The 20,537-nt window shown below is 38.7% G+C and overlaps 1 long non-coding RNA gene across 2 annotated transcripts; it reads right to left on the bottom strand.

Annotated features, from left to right (window-relative positions):
- Positions 1–13,617: 13,617 nt before the first annotated feature.
- LOC148216885 (uncharacterized) lies at positions 13,618–19,921 on the bottom strand. 2 transcript variants are annotated; one of them, XR_015794625.1, is made up of 3 exons: positions 16,146–19,921; positions 15,341–15,765; positions 13,618–14,511 (listed from the first exon to the last, which is right to left on the bottom strand). It is a non-coding gene; the product is annotated as an uncharacterized LOC148216885 (long non-coding RNA). The 2 variants fall into 2 exon arrangements; XR_015794624.1 differs by having other exon boundaries at positions 13,618–15,765; positions 16,146–17,456; positions 19,847–19,899.
- Between the last annotated feature and the right edge of the window lie 616 nt (positions 19,922–20,537).

Here is a 20,537-nt window from a genome sequence, read left to right as displayed (position 1 = left end):
ACTTATTCAGTGTTATACAATAATACTGTTCCTACTTACATACACATTCGACTTAAGGACAGACCTTGGGAACAGAACTCGTTCTTAAACTGGGACTATATAGCATTTTTTAAATATTTATTTGCTGTGCATCCTTTGAATTCACGGTCGGGGCCCTAATCAGTACAGACTGTAATTGTGAAAAGTGCCAGGAAGCATTCTATTACAGAATCAGATAACAGATATAACACTTCCTCCAATTTTCCCACTTTTTTCTTTAAAAATTAACTTGTGTGGGTTTAGGGCTTTACAGATCATTGAAGAATATGTTTCTCTCTGTTTCCATTTATGCTACCAGAATAGCTCCTGAATCCATCTGAACTTTTATCTGCCTTTCCACATGGAATCTGGACAGCAGCATCATGCCAGGAGCCTAGAAAAAATTACCATAAAGTAGATTGAGATCTGTAGATAATGGGTGGTGAATGTGGTAGTGATACTTGCAAAATTCTATTCCAGTTGTAGCCTATTTCAATAAAATATAGTTCTAGTTTTCCTATGAAGACAGATTCCTTTTTTTAAAACAATAACTTCATTAGATTTTTAAACAAGAAAGATAAAAACTAACAGAAACTAATATTTAAGATAAAGAAAAAAAGGAAAGAAAGGAAAAAACAAAGCCAAAAGTGCAGAAAAAAAAGTACTAAAAAAAGTTTCCTTTCTAAAAAAAGAAAGGAAAAAGAAATATAAAGAAATAACTTCCAAAACATTCATCTTAATCACAGAAATTCTTCCCAACAATGACAATTGTAATTTTTTCCATCTTAACATATCTTTTTTAACTTCATTCCATGTCTTAACATAATTATTTTGAAATAACCTACAATTCACATTTGTCAAATTAACACCCAAATATTTTACCTTTTTCTCAATCTTGAAACCCTTTTTGTTCATCCATTATGTTTGATTTTAACAACGTTAAACATTTTAATAACGTTAACATCTTTGTCTTCTGTTTATTAATCTTAAAACCAGCTAATACAAGAAATTCTTTTAGTTTTCCCATTAGTAGTTTAATCCCCTTTAAAGGATTTTCGAAAACCAGCACCAAATCATTTGCAAAAGTTCTCAACTTGTCTCTTTTTTAGTTTTTACACCCATTATCCTTTATCTTGCTTTATTCAAAACTTCAAGAACCAAAATAAACAGAAGAGGGGATAATAGGTAAGCTTGTCTTGTTCCTTTTAATATCTCACAAGTTTTTGTTAGATCTTCATTAACAATAATTTGTGCTTTCCGTGAGATATAAATCATTTTTACCTATTTTATAAAATTCTCTCCAAAATTCATAACTTCCAAAACTTTAAATAAAAAAGGCCAATTCAAATTGTCAAAAGATTTCTCTGCATCTAAAAAATTAATGCAGTTTGTTTTTATTATGCTGTTCCAAGAATTCTAGAATGTCCAACACCATTCTGTCATTATCTTTTAGCTGTCTTTTAGGTAAAAATCCACATTGATCTTCATGAATAAATTCTTACAAAATTATTTTCAGTCTGTCTGTTAAAATTGTTGTGAACAAGTTATAATCATTATTCAATAACGATATTGATCCTGTGAAATCAATTTCCTGATCTGGTCTACTCCAGAGGGCTGACACTGTTTGCACAATTCTGATCTTTGTAGATATAGACATGCACAATGTCTGAATATCTTTTCCAAAGCCTTTATTGTTACCCTACCAAGTGTTGGTCTACAACATATTTCTTGACTGCTAGTTTATTTAGTATTGATATTCAGTCTTAAAAGACAAAAACTATTCACTACTTCAATGTCTTCATTGTCACTTCTAAAGCTGGTTGCTATACCTATTGTCATTAATTTTGTTTTCTTCATATTTAATTATAGTCCTGTTTTTCTCACTGTGCTCTTGACTCCTTGACTACTAGAGCTTGGAGCTTATTTGTATTTTCAACTATCAGAGTAATATAATCAGCATAGCACAGCTTATTGATATTTATTCTTCCAGTGTTAAAACCATGCTCATCTTATCCCAGTCCAGCCTCCCTTAATATATGTTCAGTATATATGTTGAATAAGTATATAGTATACAACCTTGCCTCATTCCTTTGCTAACCTGGAATCAGTCCATTTTGCCATGTTCCATCTGGACTGTGGTGTCCTGTTTTGTGTATAGGTTTCACATGAAGTCAATGAGATCTTCTGGAATTATCATTTTCCTAAGGGCATTCCACAGGGTCAAAGGCCTTTCTATAACCAATGAAGCACAGATGGACTTCTTACTGGCATTTTTTGGTTTCTCAATTATTAAAATAATTCATCACTCTTGTTTCTCAGTCTTTTCTAGAACCAGCTTGAAGATCTGGCATTTTTCTTTCCATGTAGAGCTCTAATCTGCACTGGCTGACCCTAAGCATTATTTTGCTAGCATGTGAAAATAAGGATATTGTGGAATGGTTTTCACAAATATTTCTAGTGAAAAAGGGCTCAGGCATTACTTTTCTTAAGGCCACCAAGTTGCACAGGAGAAATTCAAACCTAGTTTGTAGCCTAGCCATCAGCCATTAGATGCACCCAGCTCTCTTATTGTATCACTCATATTTCAAAGGAGCAGATCCTCAATGATCCATACATGGTTTCCTTGATCTATCACTCTTCCAATATGTTGGATTATAATCTGCATCACTGATGTGTCCTGGGAATTATATGGAAGCTGAAAACCAATATCTGGAAGACACTTGGTTGATGAAGGTTAGTTTAAAAATATCTTTATCAAAGCCAAGTTTTGGTGAATTATTACTGTGCACTTTTATTGAACCACTAAGGCACACCTGCATTAAAATATTTCTATCCATGAAAAATCTGAGGAATGATCAGTTAATCACTGAAGAGAATCAATTGTCAACATCATAAAATCCATGACATGTTCATCAGAACTCCTACACTGAATGGAAAGAAGTACTTTGTACTTCTTTTTAGTCCTCCAACTCAACCTTTGATGCAAATGCTAGATCATGATAAGGAATATCTTAACCAGTAATTATTTCTGAAGCCACCAAAAGAAGAGAAAGGAGGTTAGCAAAAGGGAAATGAGATAGGATACTAGTGGGAAACATGGTAATAACAAAGTTTATGTAGTTCTGACCTCATGAAACTGTGGGTTGATCACTGGGGCAGGATTTAAATTCGAGGGGGTTATAGGCAACAGGCAGCAGGAGAGGTAAAAGTCTCTTCTGAGTCAGTAATCCAAGACAGCATTGAATTCTAAGAGGTTAGAAGTCTTTGGAGAATTTACCCTTCAGATCCAGGTAATGAGATGACAATACTTCACACATTATTTTAGGTTATCCAGAGCAATATATACAAGAACCTTGTAAGCAAAGCAAATATTGCTGTCCTCAAATTGCTGAAGTTGTGAGATGATGGCTTTGCTAATATAACCAGAATAGCTGCTAAGAGCTAGGCATTTTATGGATCAGGAATATTTCTTTGCTACTATGCCACATTACATTGTTTACTTATTTATGAAAATGGGCAACTTAAAACAGTCACTTCCATCTGTAGATTTCAGTCTGGGCTATTTCCTGCCCTTAGTTACAATTTTTATTTCACATCTCTTTTTTATAAGCAGTGAGCAGACTAGTGAAATTTTCAGTTTTGTTGTAGGCTGCCCAGAGTCATTGGGAGTCGGGAAGCATACAAGCTTAATTTATTATTGTTCTCGGTCACACATTCAGCCAGTTGTTTAGACTGGATTTGGCATTTTTATCCACCTATCCACTGCTTCCCAAGAACCTGGGATAGGCAGATGTTATTGTTTGATGGTGTTAAAGGTATTGTCATAGGATGTGAGCTGTTCCTAGTAAAGGTGCCTTTTGCAATTGACGGATGGTGATTTTGTTAATGCTTATGGTCTTCAAGTGGTGCTCCAGATGTTTTGGGATTGCACCCAAGGTGCCTATTACTATTGGTACCACCTTTGCTTTTTTTTTTTTTTTTTTGCCACAGTCGTTCTATTTCTGTTTGCAGGTCTTCAGATTTTGTGATTTTCTCCAGTTCTTTCTCTTCTGTTCTGCTGTCTCCAGGTATTGCAATGTCCACCATCCAGACCGTTTTTGTCTTTCTTATCAATAATTGTTAAGTCTGGGGTTTTATGTGGCAGGTGCATCTCTGTTGTTGTTGTTATAATTATTATGACCCCACCACCTTTAACTTAGCTTGTTGTCCCAACCCAGCCAGTGTGGGTAGCTTCTTGTTCAGAGTGTTGATGCAAACCCAGAATCAGATTACATAAACAAGCATCCTGTGCAAACACAGCCACCGTGAACAAAAGATGAATGGTTTCCATGGCACTTTGGTGGTTTCTTTGTACAGTTAGAAGAATAGCCTCTCTTTGGCCATGCAATTACAAAATCACAGAAAAGAGCTACTGTGGCTAAATTTCAAAATACTGTAGCTAAATTTCAAAACCCTTAGAGCAAACATATTTCAGCCTTTCGAATGTGCTGGCTGTACTTTCCTATACTTTTTGGCACCTTTGCTCTTTGGTGTGTACATATAAATGCATTGTTTATCCCACTCTCATCTCTGGTCATTTAGGATTTTCAGGTCATTGAAAATCCTACAGGGACCACTCCCTGCTGTAAAATATATTTACCAGAATTGAGGAGGAGGAGGAAGAGGAGGAGGAGTTGCAATAATAATACACTGAAGGTAATGCAGCCACTCCTATACAATATCATCCCTAAAAAGACCATGTTAGCTCCCTTTCCATCTTTTCAGTATCCTTCTGTTGGTAGTGCCTCAACACTGATCTGCAGCATGGAGTAGCAATGGAGAAATCAGATGAAAGAGAGTAATTTGGTCAGCCACAGAAACCACTGAATGGACAATTCAAGAGAAAGACAGCAAGGGGAAAAAGCAAGTGTTAAAGTGTTTGTAATCTCTTTGCCTTCATTTTTTAAGATTTATCCTCTCATAAAATACTCTACGGCGGATCTACCACAATGAAATCTGTTGAGATAATCTGCTGCCTTTTCATCATCGTCTTTGCTTTAGCAGTAAGTACACTGCCAATAAGGAAGACAAAAACAAAAAAAAGTCAAGGACAACATATCTGCATTGGCAGCAGAAAATTCAGATCTTTTTCACCATCCCTCTTCTGCTTTGTGTTTTTCCAAGGTCTCTCACCCACTGCATGAGAATGTTTTGGGAGATGAAGCAACAAAGCAGGTAGGTCAAGCATCAGTTCCATAGATCTCTTGGAATAAATAATAAAGATTGCTAAATATTGCATGGGGCAGATATAAATGGAAGAGTCTGCCCATTTCAATTTCTCTCTGTCTCTCTTCACCTGCCCCCCCCCTTCTTTTCTGAACATATCAGATTCTTATTTTTGCAAATATATCTAGTTTGGTTCATTTCATTTGTTTTTGATTTCACACTAAAACTTGATGCACATTTCTTCAACATTTCAACTTGATGTAGAGCTATTGCTAATGATTTTTGCTAATAACATATGTATGTATATAGTATTTGTATACCTACTTTTCCCTAATATATTGTTAAACTGTTGATGAACTCTGTTGCAATATTCAGACTGCAATATTTCAATACAAACTTTGAATAATAACTAAGTTTTGTTTGGTGTATAACCACTTCTACTAGTCTGAAAAGTTTAGAAGGGAAAAAAAAAAGACAAATGAAAAATATCTAGGATGGTATGTATTTCAGACCAATGGACATATTATATATAAAGTTAAATTTCAGAAATATTTTTAAATGTATTTGTTTACCTTTTAAACTTAGTTTCTTTTTTCTCCAAATACCATTTAATAACAAAATGGTTGTGTGTATTTTTAATATAGATATCCCTAAGTTTGGACAGTGTAAATGGAAAAACAACAAGGTGGCAAAGTATATATAAAAGTTTGCTGTTGTAAAGGAATGTAGAGTTGACCTTGAGCATATGGAAGGAAAGAACAAGCAATTCAGGAGGTACATGTAGAAAAGAGTACATAGTCCTGAGAAAGAAGGAAGCATGAGAAAGAAACTCTAAATAATCCCAGCTTGATTTGTGGACAGAGAGAAAGTTGGACAGGCTTTCAAGATTGCTGTTAGTGCTTCAAAGGTAGGCCAGGTCAAGAAACCATCAGATGGCATTGTTCAATCAAGGGGATCTGGAATGAAATCAGAGTAGTAAGGAAGAATAATAGAATCTTGATAGCGTGTGCAAGTTTTTGGTTTTTTGTCCCATATTATACTAAACAAAATCAATAGACATTATTCATGCAGTAAATATCAAACTGAATATTGGTTCTTTTCTCCTATTTTAAGAACGATGGCACTATTCTTGCTCAGGACACTGTAGAAGCTCAAGTATTACCACCATCTGAATTGGTATGTAACATTTCCTCTCTTCTGAACTAATATGACTGGTATCATATTTATCATTTTGAATGCTAATGTTTTTAATGAAGCCAGTTCACTCATTTACCAAACCCTGAGCAACCAAGTGGTGCATGTATTTATATGAAATACACCAAGGAATACCGTACCACCAACAATCATTCCAACATTCATAGTTCTTAATTTTTACAAACTAATATAGGGTGAGAAAAAGAAAAGAAAAAGAAAGAAATCAAAGAGAAGGCTAAAAGTGCAAGAAAGGGAAAAGAAGTAAAAGAAAAATAGAAAAGAAAGAAAAAAGATACAAAGAAGTAGCTTCTGATCTTCTTTACAGCAATTATAAGTACAATTATAAATTTACCTCTTATTCCATGGTTACAACATAACTCTCTTCTGTCTCTTCTGTCTAATCATCAAAACCATAAATCGTAAGTTCATTTTTTTCTTCGACAGTCTTCGACAATACATCATTTTTTTCTGTTTCACGCAAAGAGTCTATAAGGAATTTTCAGTCAACAATAAACGTAGATGCTTCTTTTCTCTGATGAAAGAACTCAATTTAGCCATCTCAGTAAGCTCCATTATCTTCACCAACCATTCCTCCATTGTGGGTAGTGCCAAATCTTTCCATCTTCATGCATGCAATAATCTTGCTGCAGTTATCATGTATAAAAACAAAGTTCCATGACTCTTTCCCAACTGTTTGTCCATCAATCCCAAAAGAAAAACCTCCAGTCTCAATTGTATATTAATCTTTAAAGTCCTCTGAATTAGTGTATGTATTTGAATCCTGGATTTTCTAGCTTTTTTACACATCCACCAAACATGATAAAATGCCCTTTCTTCTTCTTCTGTTTCAAATTTCAATAAAAGATTATACATTTTAGCAATTACATGTTCATCATTTATACATAATTCTATTTCAAGTCAGTCTTACAATGCTCAAAACCATAAATGTCTACTTTAAATCTTTCTAATAATTGTAAATAAAGAGAACTATTGAAACTATATCCCTCTGCCACCAGTTTTCTTGATTTTATTTTACATTGCCCTACAAAATCCTAGTATCTCATGATAAGTTAGCCATTTGTGTTTGCCTATTATTTCTTGTCTATAAAATGCTTATGCTGAGAGCCACAAAGGTGTTTTGGGGGACAACCTGGGTTTGTATCTATTCCATATTCTCAGTATAGCACATCTAACATAATGATTTTTAAAATCCATATTAACCTTGACTTCATTGAACCACAAATATCCATGCCACCCAAATCTCAGGTCATGTTCTTCTAAAACCAAAAGCCTTTTATTTCTCAGAAACACCCACTCTTTCATCCAAACCAAACAGCAAGCTGCAGAATACAATTTCAAGTCAGGTAAACCCAATCCTCCTTTTTCCTTTGCATCTTGTAACGCCTTATATTTAACTTGTAGTTTTTTCCCCTGCCACACAAATTCAGATATATGCCACTGCCATTGTTTAAAGGGTGCATCAGTTGTCAAAACAGGTATTGTCTGAAACAAAAACACCATTCTAGGCAAGACATTCATTTTTATCACATAAATTCTCCCCAGCCATGACAGTTGTAATTTCTCCCATCTTAATGTATCTTTTTAAATTTCATTCCATGTCTTAACATAGTTACTCTGAAATAACATACAGTTCATATTTGTCATAGTGATACCCAGATATTTTACCTTCTTCTCAATCTTAAAACCCATTTTATTCATTAATTCTGTTTGATCTTCTATTTTCATGTTTTTTTGTTAACATCTTCATCTTCTGTTTATTAATCTTAAAACCTGATAATGCACCAAATTCTTTTAATTTGCCCATTAATATTTCAACTCCCTTTAAAGGATCTTTCAGAACCAACACCAAGTCTCCAAAGCCCTTAACTTATAAGGAATTTCATTCTTCTGATCTGAGCTATGATGGTTCCAAGGAACAGAAGTTAGAAGCAATACTTTTCAGTGCATTAAGCACTATAGAGTGTTTGTTTGATTGATTGATTTGATTTGTAAATAACACTGTGATCATCAAACAACAAATTAAAACAACAATAAAAACATCAACAAAAACTCAGAAGCTTATCATGCCTGGGGCAGTATACCCATCAAGGCCAGTCCACCTCTACCACTCCACACAATGACTCACTTAACTTCCTAGCCTAGTGCCCAGGGGAAAAGCCAAGATTTTAATGCCTTCAGAAGGCCATCACAGGTCAGAGCCATCCAAATCTCAGAGAGTATGCTGTTCCACAGGGCAGACTCAGGCATGTTTTCTGGGTCCCATCAGATACCATTGTTTAATCAGAGGAACCTGAGATTTCACTAAAAATCACTCAGAACAAAAAAATAAAAGTTAGAAAAGGGTAAGGCACCAGGCTAGCAACCAGAAGACCATGAATTCTAGTTCTGCCTTAGGCACTAAGCCAGCTAGGTGACTTTGGGCCAGTCACTCTCTCTCAGCTCTAGAAAGAATGGAACGCAATGGCAAACCACTCCCAAAAAATTTGCCAAGGGCACTGCATGAATTTGTCCAGGCATTTGCCAGGAGTCAATAATGACTCAGGCAGCCCCCACCCCCAAAAAAATCCACAGTAGAAACGAAGTTATTGTGAATTCACTTTACATAGCACTGTATAAAATAAACCTTGTATACTTTGCCATGATTTGAAAAATTAAATTATTCAATAACAAAATGGGTACTTTTTCCAAAAGGTACATTTCTGACAAAATACTTCTTTTGAGTGACAGGATTTCATGGTGGAGTGAGGGATTAATATGAAAATGTTCAAGCAGAGATACTAATATCAGTTTCAATTCAAATATTTTTTAATGAGGTCATTGATTCACCAATGGGACATAAAGTCTTGAATACCCGAGTGGATTACCCCTTTTTACTAATTGCCCCAAAGTCATGTACTTCTGTGCGTGGAAAACATCAACAGCCAATACAATGTTCACTATTCCTCTGGAGACATAATGCTAGCCACAGTTAGAATGAAAGGCATCTTAGTATAGTCCCAAATATTTGACAGACTTCTTATTCTGTCAAAGAGTCATGGTTACTTCTCTCATGATTATATCTTAGAAAAGGAAAATACAGAACTGCAGCTTGCATGCGATCTCAAAAGGGTAGCATTGCTCTGCCTTCTCCCTGTAGTGAAGTGCAGAACAAATTTCCACCCCACCCCTTTCTATTCATTCTGCTTTATTTATCTGTCACCAAGCCACTCATACATATTTTCATAGATGGAGCAAGTTAAAGTAGAGTGAGAACTCTTGGAACACTTTTCATTGTGATTATTCTGGCATCTAAAATCATTTAAAATTAAACAGACACTAATTATTAAAATAGTTCCTCCTCACAGGACAAATTAAAGCAACCACAAGGATCACCATTAACACTAAACCACCATTCCCCATCCTCAAAAGCAATTTCACTGCAGAAATTAACTGATGGCCACTTCACCCTACAGAGCAACCTATAAAGATCAATTTATGCGCACTGCCATGCATAAAGAAAATTATGCATTTGAAAAATTACAGTTCTAACTACCAAATTGTTTCCTCAGAAGGTGAGTGTGGGCCTTGGCAGAAAAATGTTTACACACCCTTTTTTTCTTGATTCCCTTTTTAAATAAATAAAAAAGAAGACATAAAACACCAAATTGGAAGCATTCGTGTACTTTCCCCATGAAACATACGGTAGGAAAAAGTCTTGTAATTCATTGTCCTGTGGCAGAAGCTGAATGAATGGATGTAAAAGTTCCATCCAAAAGTCTTACGTATCTACTAGAAATCATTCTTCAGCCTTCTACAGAAGCATAGAAAGATCAGTGTTATTCATGTCACCATGATCAGAAAAATGTAATCCCTCAATATCAAAATGCAAGTTTTAGCTGCCAAACCCATTTCTCATATGCTGCTGTTACTCAGTGAAGCTTTATGCAACTGAGAAAGGGATAAACACATGAAAGTTTCTATCTGCATGTGGATTCTTTTTCTGTGGCTAAGGCATTTGGTACTCAGCGTAAATCTAGAGAACTGACAGAAAACCACTTCTTTGGTTGGTGTGTAAAGCCTCTGACACTGAAATGTCTGGAGCAAAACAGCGGGTCCTACCCCAGCTAGAGGGAACTAGGTTGGGATGACAGATTTAGAGAAAAATACTTTGACGGAGAATATGACGAATGATTGCAAGACATTTCTTTGCTGTGAGATGAGTCACGTGCACGACTGCTAAGCCACTCTGCTGAATACTCTCCTAAATGCAGTTGATCCTCAATTTTCATCCTAATATCTTCAGTTCAGTGCGTCTAATCCTCCCCGTCCTCAAGTGTACTATCTTCTCACAGCCATGTTCTCACTATAATAGAAAATCCCTTGTTCATCCAGGAAGTTGAAAGGAAAGCACAGAAGGACTATGTATGACTTTTCAATCGCTACAGCTTCATTTTGTTTTTTAGGACGCTGATTCTCAGGTGAGCCAAGAAGATGATAATGGCCAAAAGGTAGAATTGATTTCCTTCACTAACTCATTGTCTTTCCACTCATGTCAGTGTATATTGTTAAATGCAGATGTCCTTCGAATTGCTTTGATTAGCATTATAGGTAACACTGTGAATAATAACATTTCTGTAATGTCTGTTCCTTCATTCATTAATTGGACACAAAACTCCAGTGAACCAAACAAATACATTCTCCAAAACCAACTTCTTTTGTACATGGAACAACTTCCAATAACCGGTATAAAGTTCATAGTCCTTCTAGGGGAGTAGCAGAACTTTTTGTTTACAATCAGAATTGAAGACATCTGACTCTTCCCCTGCATTTTAGGAAAGGCCTAAGCACATCCAGGAAATTGGAGGTAAATGGGGATGTGGGCAGACTGTGGTAAAAAAAGTCAAGATAGTCACCATAACAATGCGATGGAAGTTCAACCTGTTTTTATGTGTGTGGCACACACCGCATGCATAAAAACCAGGTATAGCTTTGATTGCACCATCACAGCCACTATTTTGATTTTGTTTTTTTACCATACCGTTTATTCCTGGAAATAAACTTTTTTCCTTCTGAACTACTATAGGGGACAAGGCATAGAAAGAACACCGTATGACTTTTCAAATCCTAAATTTAATTTGTGTTTTTAGGATTCTAATGTTTCAAGTGAAGATACCAAGGAACAAAAGGTAGAAATTATTATTTTTACACTCATTTGTATGCTGCTTCCATTTACAGCTTGAGATGGCTTACCACTGAATAAACAGTCATCCAAAAAGTCATAGCTTCATAAAAGCCCATCATAGATTGTTTCTCAGCCATCAAATAGCAGTAAAATTAGCATTAGAATCAGATGCCCCATTGACAGTTACCCCCAATTTACTTAGCACTTTATGCCCAAATCTTAATGGACTTTCTAAATGTTATCCAACAGGTAGCCAAGCTATCATGGGGCTGGGGTGGAGGAGTTGTTTCAAACTGAGGTGTCCATGACTGAAAATGGCCTACCTCTGGGTTTATATCCCTTAACGTTCAATAAGGTATTGTAATGGAATGTGAGAATGACCTTGGAAGATGGGGGAAGAGATGTTGCCTAGGGAATGATCAGACAAAGGGAGAGGAGCCTGCAACTGAGTAACGGGCAGAGAAAGAAACTTAGAAAAGATCCACCATAACTTTCAGGTGGTAAAAAAAGAAAGCAGGAGATTTGTACTTTCAGACTTGCAAGATTTATATCAGCCTTACCTGGTAGACCAGACAGGAAACATGACAAGATAAACTCATTCTACTTTATTGTAAGGCTATGTTAGCAGAATCTTGCAAGCCTGAAAGTACAAAACTCCCATCTTTTTTTACTGCCTGAAAGTTAGAGCAGATCCTTTCTAAGTTTCTTTCTCTGCCCGTTACTCAGTTGCAGGCTCCTCCCCTTTGTCCGATCATGTCCTTTTCAACAGCTCTGAAAAAATGGACTTAGAACCCGTGCCCAATGATACAGCTATTGCAGTGCCCCCCCCAGTCACATGATCAAAATGCAGGCACTTGGCAGCCCATCTGCACTTATGACCGCAGGGGCACTGTAACTCCCCCCACCTGCCTATCTCCCCCCCATCTATGCTCTTTTGGCTGCCCTCCACAGTGGCACTCATTGGCAGCAACCCCAGGGCTGGGGCTGAAGTATAGGCCCAAGGCCTTCAGCAGTCTCAGCCAGCTGCCAACACCCCTAGGCCTCAACTTCAGCCCCAGCACTGCCACTGCCACCGAGAAATGCCACCTCAAGGCCCACACTGCTGGCAGTGTGTCTCATTCCTTCCCTAAAGCTGGTGTCCCATCATCCCATACCTTCTGCAAGCCAGTTTCCCATTCTTGCGATCCTTTGGAAACCTTCTGGTCTTCCCTAGGTCTCTCGAGAATGGGACACCAGCTTTAGGGAAAGAACAAGAGTTGCGATTTGCAGAAGGATTGGGATGTGGTTTTGGGAAGGAATGGGATGATGGCTTTACGGAAGGAATAAGAGGCATGGCTTGGGGAATGGCACAAGGTGGTGAAGACCAGCGGTGTGGGGCTTGAGGCAGCATTTCTCAGTGGCAGCAGCAGTGCTGGGGCTGAAGTTGAGGCCTGGAGGTGGTGGCAGCTGGCTGAGACTGCTGAAGGCCTTGGGCAGGGCAGCCCAAAGGGCATAGATAGGGGGAGATAGGTGGGTGGGGGGAGTTGCATTGCCCCTGCAGCTGTAAGCACTGCTGGGCTGGGCTGGGGCAGCTGAGGCTTCCAGGGGTGACTGCGGCTTTATGCAGCACTGCAGCACCCCCCTAACTCGCACCAGGCCTCCCAGGGCCTCCTCCACCACCCTGAGGCACCCCCACGCCTCTTACGTGGGACTCTGTCTGCTTAACAACCCATGATTCTCACTTAACCACAGCAACCAGGAGTGCCAGGGCTGTGGTCACTAAGCATAATTCGCTTAATGACCACATCACTTAGCAACCTAAATTCCAGTCCCAATTGTGGTGGTTCAGCGAGGACTACCTGTAGAGTGCTTGACTGAGACATGCTCACATGCTCACATTCTGAGTTTACAAAATAGATGCTCAGGTTATTTTAATCAACCACACCAGTCAATACATTTCATATAAATAGTTTTTTTGATTCAAAATTCCACTCATTAATGATTTGGGTTTTGTTTTCAGAGAGCACTTTCTTCTTATGCCTATGATCAACAGGTAAACATTTCAAAACATTTCTGCTTTTTCATCTGCTGTTGGCCTCATTATAGATATTCCTTCAAATGGGAAATAAAATTTATGACAAAGTAAAATTAAAATAAATCCTCAATTTTAAGATGAATCTATAGTGGGCCTAGAAAGCCAAATGACAATGTCACTTTTTTTGCAGGACTCACAAGCGCTTACATTTTCAGATGAAGCCCTGGAGACTATCTTTAACGACATAAATCAAGAAGCTGCACTTCAAAATGCCCAAGAAGAATAGGGAACCTATGTTAGTCTGTTCCATCAGTGATTGTCAGAATGACTCCAAACTTCCTAATAAAATTTAAATTGGGGCATAATTTAATTGTGTCATTCTTCTGAATGAGGGAAACAGGATAATGTCACATCAATATTTATTTTCAATAGACTGCAGTAATGACTCTGATTCCAGATCATAAAGATCAAATACAGGGTTTTTTTAACAAGCAAACTATAGCATTAGAAATCTTATTTTCTACTGAAATCCTTCCCTCTTTTGTTTTAACAACTTCCTGTACTGTTTCACTTTACTTTATTGAGGGAGGAGGAAAAAGAAAGACTGAATGATCTATGTTATTCATGAAGCAATAATATTTTACAATAACATAGTTTAATTATTTTAATACTGGAAATAAAAGATGTCGGTTAGCAATGCCCTGTTACGTATTAGTCATAAAATATATATATTCCGGCAGACTTAGGTTAATAAAAACATGCTTGCAGGGAGGTTGGGTATTTAGCCCCTGTCAGTTTTTCTTTGGTATATTATATTTCTTTCTTCTGGAGGTGCATGAACTTTTTCTTTCTTATTTTTCTTTTCTTCTGCCCAGAGCTGGTTGGAGTTGAGTGGCTTCTAAATTTAATAAAATAAATAAAATAATGTTTAAAATCTAACCAATCCACAGTAAATAGGCAGCATTGTTCATCCGAACTTCAGTATTAAATCTGTTCTATTTTCTACTTGACATCTCTTGCTTTCTTTTAAGAATTAGCCTAGGCATCATGAATAACTCCCTCAACATCCCTAGAGGTTTGTTCATTACTTGGTGCAATGAGCCTCTTTAGACTGCAATTTTTAAAACCTGTAGCAACCCCTACATTATGTTTTCTACATTCCTGTATTTGATTTGTTCCATCTTCTTAGGATAACAGCCCATGGTTAATGAAAAGCAAAGATAATGTAATAGAAGTTGAGTGGCAAAAACAAGAAGAAAATGTAGGGCTTTTACTTGAAGCAACAAGTCCTATCTGGGGATAAACTCTAGTGAATATTCTTTGGACTACATTCAAACCCTACTGAATATAATTTGGAATATAACCAATTTGAAGAAATTACCTTGTTAGTACATTGCACAAGTTTTAGATGAGTTATCAGTGAATTAAATGAACAATTTCTTATGAGGCAAACTACACTTTAGTTTTTAGGTAATATATATTGTTGTTAACAAAATTATGTGGATGCATCCACGAAGTTTGCAGGAGTTACATTTGATTTAAAGGAGATTTTACTTTATGCATGGCTCATAATCTAACACAGCCTTCCCCACTGTAGCTGTTTAGAGACTCAAACTCCCAGAATTCCCAGCCAGAGTGGCCTCTTCCAGACTGACCTAAAGCCACCAGGCTCCTCCCCACATCTTCAGTGATGTCCTTTCCTTGATACAAAAGAATACACTGCCCACCTTTCCCCTGTTTCAGCAATGTGCTGCCTTCACAGAAAGTAACATGGGTAGAAATTGTTCTATCCAGGGTTGGGAAAAAGCAAGATGGCTAGAGGAACCAGAAAGTGGAGTTGAGAAGAATTTCTGAGGCAGGTTTCAGGCAATGTTGAGAATGATCAAATCAGGATCCAAAGAAGAGGAGAATTAGAGGATCCTGGTTAACCAGGTTCCAAAGGGGAAGTTTGTCTTGACCTGGTATAATCATATTCCTAGTGGTCCATGCTTTGGAGACTAGAGTAGCCTGTGATAGCAGGTGGTGGCAGCAAAGATGGTAAGGGCTACTCCAGCCCTGCCTATGTAGCCTGTGGAGACTTTAGTCCATTCCTCAAATCAAAGTAGAAGATAGCAGTGTCACTGCTGAATACAGCACTCTCCTACTCCAGACTCTGCAAAAACAGAAGAGAGCAAACAGAAGGGTCAACCACCAGCCAACCACCAGCTCTCCCCATGTGTCACCCCCACCCAGCAGCCTGCCACCTTCTGTGGTCAGCCAAGGTAGACTGACATATTGGCTGTATGGAGAAGCCTTCTCACCCTCGCTTGAGACCCTCCAGCCAGCCCACTGAGCTGGGCCATCACTGCATACATTTTTGGAGCTGCTTATGTTGCCAATCCTGAGGATGCAGGAAACAAATTTGGATCTCAGGTGAGGCAGGACCACCAGACTTATTTTTGTCTATCAACCTCCTAATAGACCTATGTTGGGTCTTAAATGAGGGTGATATTTCTATTTCAGAAAGCAAGAGAAAAAAGAAAAATAGCCTACACAAGCATGCTGTCCAGACTTCAGCAGCCACAAGAAAACTGGTCTCAGAGGTCCAGCAGACAACAGACAGACAAGAGGGGGCAGATCTGCAGTAGGCCAGCTGGAGTCCAGCAGTTTTCCAACTTCTGAAGACCCTTCTCCATGTGACTTGAATTGTCTCCATGGAAGTTCTTCCTTTGCAGTAGTAGGGAGAAGTCTACTTCCATGCCCGAACTCCTACACTAGCCTCAACAGTCAACTGATGAACAGATATTGCCTCTGTGGTGAGGACAGGTCCCCAGCAAACATCAGGTGGGGCATGTTCATGCCATTGCAAGAAAGCTGTATGTGAGAGAAGAAAGACCTTTCCAGTGTGGGGTTTGCTGATTTTAGAGAGAAGAAGACCAAAACAAAATGCCATTCTGCCTTTCTTCCTCTCCCATCAATAGTCATTTCAAGACATAACAAGAATCCTGCTGGATGAGACCAAAGACTATAAATTCCAGCATCTTATTACCCAGTAAAGGCCTATGAAAAGCTCATGAGAGTAATAGCCTTCTTCCACCCCTGGGAAGTACATCCAGGAGAGAAGGAGAATGTGACCCTTGAACTCTATTTCCTTTCCCCCTCACTATGTGCTTTTCTTGGCATTCAAAGCAAGAAAGGTCCATCATCTTGATTATGAGATGTGTCCTCCACCAGACACCAGGCAGTGGTGGCTGTCTGATCCAACAAACTCTTGACACTCTCCCTAAATGAGATCCTTAGCATCCTGTATAGAAATATATTATAAATTAGGGTTGTGCAATGCCACTCTAAGTACAGCTTCAACTATTCATTAGGACAATTAACACCAGCTATTAATATGCCTGGCAAATGTTAAACAACAGGCCTTTCCCCATCCACCTTGAAACTAAACAAAGCAAAGTTTGCTATCCCCATTCTCAATCCCGATCCTTTTCTAGAATGTCTATTCTGAGTCACCGATGAACAGGGTGCGGGTGGATGAGTAGACTCTGCAGCCAGTCCCTTTCAGCCTGCAGGGAAAACATCCACCCGTATTGCCATAAGAAAGGTCTGACTACAGGGCTCTATCTGGCTTCTCTAGATTGCTTCATTTGCACTCCATTCCATACCTTGCTTAGGCACTGCCCAGATTAAAATAATGTTAGGTGAAATTAAAAAACATGTGGAAGGCATCAGGGCACAACTAACCTGGGAGAGAAGGCAGAGAGACCTTTCCATGATTGGTTCACTACAGAAGGATAAATGAAACTGACTAGATGCTGGTCAATTACCTCTCTTACTTTGCAGAAGGAGGAAAGGAAGCAACTGAAATTGACAAATACAGGGAACTTGGTAAATAAACAACAAAGGCCAGCTAGACCTTCCTCAGTATTTTGTGGATGTAGCAGTGAGCAAGAACAAGGATGCTGCATCTAAAGATCAAGATCCCTCTTTACCTTCAGCATTTCAGAATACTATTAATATGGGATTGTTCAATTATTACTCCCTCCCCTAAACAGTCCTCTGATCCTGACCACAGCCAACTTTGCCTCGCACGTAATGGGTAAAAGGTCTAAGCAAGCATCACAGAACGCTATGAGACTGGTTTCTAGCAAACACTAGAATTCACTGTTTCAATGCTACTTATGCAAATTGCCTCCATAGTTAGGTTGGCATATTGCATGGAGATATGTTTTGTTCAGTAAGACACAAGTGATAGTTCATCGTTCACTTAAACCATAACTCATAGTTTACATAAAGAAGAGCAAACCAATGACCACAGGTAGAACCACCAGCCTTTGACAATTGACAATGAAGACATCAAAGTGGTGGATAGCTTCTGCCTTTTAGGATCAACCATCAACAGTAAAAGCAGCAGCAGCAGCCAAGAAATATGCTAGCACCTGGTAGAGCAGCCATGAAGGCCTTGGAAAAGATATTCAAATGTTATGATGTGTCTGTACCTACAAAAATCAGGATCATGCAAGCCGTGGTATTCCCTGTGACACTCTATGAAAGCGAGTTGGACTTTAAAGAAGCAGGATAGGAAGAGTACTGATGCCTTTGAACTTTGGTGTTGGAGCAGACTCCTGAGAATACCATGGACAGCCAAGAAAACAAACCAGTGGATAATTGAACAAATCAACCCAGAGTTCTCACTCAAGGCACAAATGACCAGGCTCCAGTAAACCTACTTTGGACATATTTAGCGAAGACCTAGCTGTCTTGAGCAGGTTCTAATGCTAGGAAAGGAAGAAGGAAAGAGAAGAGGATGACCAGCAGCAAGGAGGGTAGACTCAGTTACACTGTCGATCATCATGGAGAAAATCTATGTATGTGGTCTCTAAGAGTCAACAACAACTTGATGGTACATTGATTAATCAATCATAGTTTACAAACCAGAATGGTTAGATTCTCACAACACGTTGAACCAACACCTAATTAATCAGTTTAGTGGCTTAATATGATGAAAGAACAGCTGAATTGAATGGAGCTTCTTTCCAGTAAGCCAAGTATTGTAACAGCAGGCAAACTGATGCTCTCCATAGATTTTGACTACAGCATCCTTAGACTCTAGGCAGCATGGCCAATAATGAGGGATTAGAGAGTGGTAACCCTGTAACATCTGGAAAGCACTAGCTTATCTTTCCTGTTAAATATGATTGTTTCTTTAATGGCAATTCTTAGGAACAAGCACCACTTCAATCCAATTTTTGATTTTATGGGCTTATTCATGTCATTTTTTGGCAACAATATGGAAGCTGTTGCTATTGTACTGGCCATTTTTTCAGCTTCCCAATCTAGCCTAATCCAAGTTCTAATCAGGGCAACTCTGCTTAGCTTTCGGAGATCAGATATGATCAGTTAGATGCTTTGTAAGAGTACAGTAATGTGTTTTTAGGCAAATGATCCTAAGTGCCTCTAATTGCATGCGGGTCTAGCCAGCGGCCTCTAGCTATAAAATGTTTTCAGAAATAATAAGCTGCTTCTGAAGGGACAATCCTGGCACTGCTTGTTCACTGCTGCCCGATCACCAGCTTCTCCTGGTGATTAGTTGGACCTTCCAATCTCCTATACCCACACCCTGAAGGAGGGCTTTGTTGTTTAGTCGTTAAGTTGTGTCCGACTCTTCGTGACCCCATGAACCATATTGCGCCAGGCCTTCCTGTCCTTCACTGCCTCCCTGAGTTTGCTCAGTTTCATGCTCAGTGCTTCAGTGATGCTATCTAACCATCTCATCCTCTGCCGTCCTCTTCTCCTTTTGCCTTCAATCTTTCCCAGCATCAGGGTCTTCTCCAAAGAGATCTCTCTTCGCATTAGGTGACCAAAGTATCTGAGCTTGAGCTTCATTATCGATCCTTCCAATGAGCAATCAGGGTTGATTTCCTTTAAGATTGACTGGTTTGACCTCCTAGCAGTCCAGGGGACTCTCAAGAGTCTTCTCCAGCACCACAGTTCAAAGGCATCAATTCTTCGGCGCTCAGCCTTCTTTATGGTCCAGCTCTCACAGCCATACATTACTACTGGAAAACCATAGCTTTGACTATGCGGATCTTTGTCGGCAAGGTGACGTCTCTGCTTTTTAATATGCTATCTAGGCTTGCCATAGCTTTCCTCCCAAGGAGCAAGCGTCTTTTAATTTCATGGCTGCAGTCTCCATCTGCGGTGATCTTGGAGCCCAAATAAATGAAGTCTGTTACTGCTTCCATTTCTACCCCTTCTATTTGCCAGGAATTGATGGGTCCAGATGCCATGATCTTAGTTTTTTTAATGTTGAGTTTCAAGCCAGCTTTTGCACTCTCCTCTTTCACCCTCATCAAGAGGCTCTTTAGTTCTTCTTCACTTTCTGCCATTAGGGTGGTATCGTCCGCATATCTGAGGTTGTTGATGATTCTCCCTGCAATCTTAATTCCGGCTTGTGATTCTTCCAGCCTGGCATTTCTCATGATGTACTCTGCATATAGGTTAAATAAGCAGGGTGACAGTATACAGCCTTGTCGTACACCTTTCCCTATTTTGAACCAATCGGTTGTTCCATGACCGGTTCTAACTGTTGCTTCTTGGCCCGCATACAGATTTCTCAGGAGACAGGTAAGGTGGTCTGGTACTCCCATCTCTTTAAGAATTTGCCACAGTTTGTTGTGATCCACACAATCAAAGGCTTTTGCATAGTCAATGAAGCAGAAGTAGATATTTTTCTGGAACTCTCGTGCTTTCTCCATGATCCAGCGAATGTTGGCGATTTGATCTCTAGTTCCTCTGCCTCTTCGAAACCCAGCTTGTACATCCGGTAGTTCTCGGTTCATGTATTGCTGAAGCCTAGCTTGTAGGATTTTGAGCATAACCTTGCTAGCATGTGAAATGAGTGCAATTGTGCGATAGTTTGAGCATTCTTTGGCATTGCCC

This window comes from Python bivittatus, unplaced genomic scaffold (genome assembly GCF_059951505.1).
Source record: "Python bivittatus isolate LINGU-HERP-01145 unplaced genomic scaffold, Pbiv_v1 ctg000070_np1212, whole genome shotgun sequence".
NCBI lineage: Eukaryota > Metazoa > Chordata > Lepidosauria > Squamata > Pythonidae > Python > Python bivittatus.
This window is presented reverse-complemented; position numbering and strand designations above follow the sequence as displayed.